At 44.1% G+C, this 3,906-nt stretch overlaps 1 pseudogene; it reads right to left on the reverse strand.

Annotated features, from left to right (window-relative positions):
- Positions 1-497: 497 nt before the first annotated feature.
- LOC102733842 (group XIIA secretory phospholipase A2 pseudogene) lies at positions 498-1,258 on the reverse strand (annotated as a pseudogene).
- Positions 1,259-3,906: the final 2,648 nt, after the last annotated feature.

Consider the following 3,906-nt stretch of genomic DNA (forward strand, 5'->3'; position numbering starts at 1 on the left):
TTGTTTTGGTAAATACAGGTGTGAAAACTGAGGTATATACTCCTCCTTTTAAAATAATCTCCCCTTAACATGCACCTCTTTCTGAGATTGGTCAAGAAAATTCGGTACACTAAGGCAACAACGTCCAGGAAGATCACCTCCCTCACTTTTTTCTTTAGTTTGAAGTTTTAATGTCAAAATAAATCTTAAAATAATCCTTTCACAAAAATAAGGCAGCTTTAGGGGCTCCTGGGTGGCTCAGTTGTTAAGCGTCTGCCTTCGGCTCAGGTCATGATCCCAGGGTCCTGAGGTCGAGTCCCACATCGGGCTACCCGCTCTGTGGGAAGCCTGCTTTTCCCCCTCCCACTCCCCCTGTTTGCGTTCCCTCTCTAGCTGTGTCTCTCTGTCAAATAAATAAATAAAATCTTTAAAAAAAATAAGGCAGCTTTATGCTCAGAAAACAGTAGTTCTTTGTCAAAGGCTATATTCTTCTGGCCTTATCTACTGTCACTGTCAGCATCGACTTTAAAGATCACTTTTTTCTTCGTAGCGACACCTACATGCGGCTCCTTGGCTGTCCACATATAGTTTGCAGCCTAAATGTATAACACTGTCAAACAAGAGCTCCACTGTGGTTTCACAGGCCTGAACATGCTGAGCTAGTTCTAGTGTCTTCTGCACATCCGGCAGATCTTAGAGAGGCAGTACTGGAATTCCTCATCACAGTCGTTCTTGCTTTTGCCACAGGTCTCATAGCACCTGCCCTGTTGGTTGCAGCACTTTGCCAGGGAAGGGATGCCAATATTAAGATGAACATCAAACAGTGGAGAGCCACATCCATTCAGCGGGGACAGTTTAAAACCATAACACAGGAAGGGCTTAGATCCGTCATTGCACTTATACTGACAGAGCCCATCCTCGCCTCCCAGGAAGTCCAAGGCGGCGTTCAGGTACGTGTCTAACTTGGGAACGTAGTTCCGGATGGTCTTCAGGGTGGCCCGCCAGTTGGTGGTCTGGGCCTGCTCCTGGCACCTGTGAGCGGCGGGCAGGAAGAGGAGGAGGACGAGGGTGAACGTGGGCGGCGGGAGCAGGGCCATCAGCACAGCACCGGGCCGTGCCCCCACAGAGCCCACGGGGTGCGCTAGGCAGCAGCGCCAGCCCCGGGCTCGGCGTCCCCATCCCCGAGCTCAGCGACCCCAGCTGGCTCCATGCCCACGCCTCCTTCTGAGCTGGGAGGCTGGCCCTCACCACCTTTACTCAGCTCTGGCCGGGAGGCGGTGCCGTCACGAAGACACTAAATCATTATTTCCTTGGCGATTCCGGGTCTTTTCTGATTCCATACCAATTTTAGGATTGTTTGTTCCAGCACTTTGAAAAATGTCATTGGAATTTTGATCAGGATGGCATTGAAGGTATAGATTGCTCTGGGTAGCATAGACTTTTCAACAATATTTATTCTTCTGATCCATGAGCATGGAATATTTTTCCATCTTTTTGTGTCTTCTTCAAATTCTTTCATGAGTGATCTCTAGTTCCTAAAGTATCGATACTTTACCTCTTTGTTTAGATTTATTCCAAGGTATCTTATAGTTTTTGGTGTTATTGTAAATGGAATCGTTTCTCTAATTTCTCTTTCTACAGTTGTGTTGTTAGTGTATAAGAAAGAAATGATTTCTGTGCATTGATTGAACAAAATATTCTTGAGCAGAGTGGTCTTTAGCTTCCAAATGTTTGAATTTCTGCCAAAGTTTTTCTTATGATTGAATTACAGTTTTAAATCATTATGATCTGAGAATACGCAGGGAATAGTCTCAATCTTTTGGAATGGTTGAGACCGATTTGTGACCCACTCTTTGGTCTATTCTGGAGAAAATTCCACAAGTGCTTGAGAAGAATGAGTATTCTGTTGTTTTAGGGTGAAATAATCTGTTTATGAGTTCCTTCTGGTCCAGTGTGTCATTCAAAGCTCTTGTTTCTTTGTTGATTTTCTGTTTAGATGATCTCGTTATTGCTGAGAGTGGAGTATTGATGTCTCCTACAATTAACATATTGTTTTCAATATGACTTTTTATTTTGATTAACAGTTGGCTTATGTAGATGGCTGCTCCCATGTTGCGGGCGTAAGTATATACATTTGTAAGATCTTCTTGTAGGATAGGCCCTTTAAGAATGATATAGTGTCCTTCCGTGTCTCTAACTACAATCTTCAGTTTAAAATCTAATTTGTCTGATATAAGAATTGCTACCCCAGCTTTCTTTTGAGGTTCATTGGCAAGGAAGATGGATCTCCATCCCTTCACTTTCAGTCTGGATGTATAATTATTTTGAAAATGAGTCTCTTGGAGACAGCTTATGGATGGGTCCTGTCTTTTTATGCAATCTCTTACCCTTTGCCATTTTATGGGAGAAGTTAGGCCATTCACATTGAGAGTGATTATTGAAAGATATGAATTGTCATCATGTTGCCTGTGAAGACTTTGTTTTTATAGACTGTCCCTGTAAATATCTGTTGTAGATCACTCTTGGGGTCTTTCTCCTTTTATAGAATCCCCCTTAATATTTCTTGCAGGTCCGGCTTAGTGGTCATATATTCTTTTAGTTTCTGCTGGTCTTGGAAGCTCTGCATCTCTCCATCCATTCTACATGTCAGGCTTGCTGGATAAAGTATTCTTGGATACATGTTCTTCTTGTTTAGTACCCTGAATATGTCTTGCCAGGCCTTTCTGGCTTGCCAGGTCTCTATGGATACTTCTGAGGTTAGTTTGTTGTTCCTCCCTCTGTACATAAGGAATCTCTTCCCCCAACTGCCCTTTAGATGATTTCCTTGGATCTTAGATTTGCAAGTTTTACTATTACATGCCGCGGTGTTGGCCTGTTTTCCTTGATCTTGGGAGGGGTCCCCTCTGCCTCTAGGACACAAATGTTTGTTTCATTCCGCAGAATCGGGAAGAACTCAGCTATGATTTGCTCAAATACATCTTCTAGTCCTCTCCTCTCTCCACTCCCTCCGGGATTCCAAATATTCTGACACTGGAACGCTTCATGGTGTCACTTATTTCTCTGATTCTATTGTCATGGTTTTTTATTTGTTTTTCCCTGGCCTCCTCTTTTCCCTTTTTATCTATTAACTGGTCTTCCATGTCACAAATTCGTTCTACTGCCTTGCTACCCTAGCTGTTAGATTATCTATATTAGATTGGATCTCATTGATAGCATTTTTAAGTTCTTCCAGTTCAGCTTTCATTTCTGCCCTTAGAGACTCTATGTTGCCATTAATTGATTTCTACATTCTAGGTATTGTCTTCACAATTGCTAGCCTGAATTCCATCTCTGACATCTTGGTTATATCTGCATCCATTTGTAAATCTGCTGCAGAAGTCATAATCTCTGAGACTTCCCTGTTTTGGGGGTTTCTCCTCCTGGTCATTCTGCTGATGGGTGGTTGAGGGAATTCCAAATTATTGACCTCAACCCAAGCCAGAGGCACCTGTTTTCTAAGGACCTTAGGATTGCTGGCCTCTTGTTTTCCCAGCCTGTCTTCTGGGGGAAGGACCTGCCGCGCTGTTACTCAGGCAACGCTGTTTAGGCAGAGTTGGCTTGCTTCCTGTGGTGGGGGATGGGCTGAGTGAAAACCGTTTTTTTGTGGAGTTTCTTCCCTGGAGGCTTTCCTTGGTGGCTTTCCACACCTCTTCTGAGAGTCAGAGCAGAAGAGATTATTTCCAAATCTCTGCCTCAGAGAAGAGAGATGGCATTCTGTTCTTCAGTGAGCTCTCCAGGAGACTGTATCTCTGCTTCTGTCTGTGCTGCTATAAACTGCAGTGTCCTGGGTTTTGCCCCCCTCGGTTGTGCTCCCATTCCTGGCCTTCAGGTTCAGGTACATCTTTGGCCTTTGTGCTTCTAAATCCGCCAGCCACCCCCGGTTTGCAC

This window comes from Leptonychotes weddellii, chromosome 7, assembly GCF_054177405.1.
Source record: "Leptonychotes weddellii isolate Sample4059 chromosome 7, ASM5417740v2, whole genome shotgun sequence".
Lineage (NCBI taxonomy): Eukaryota > Metazoa > Chordata > Mammalia > Carnivora > Phocidae > Leptonychotes > Leptonychotes weddellii.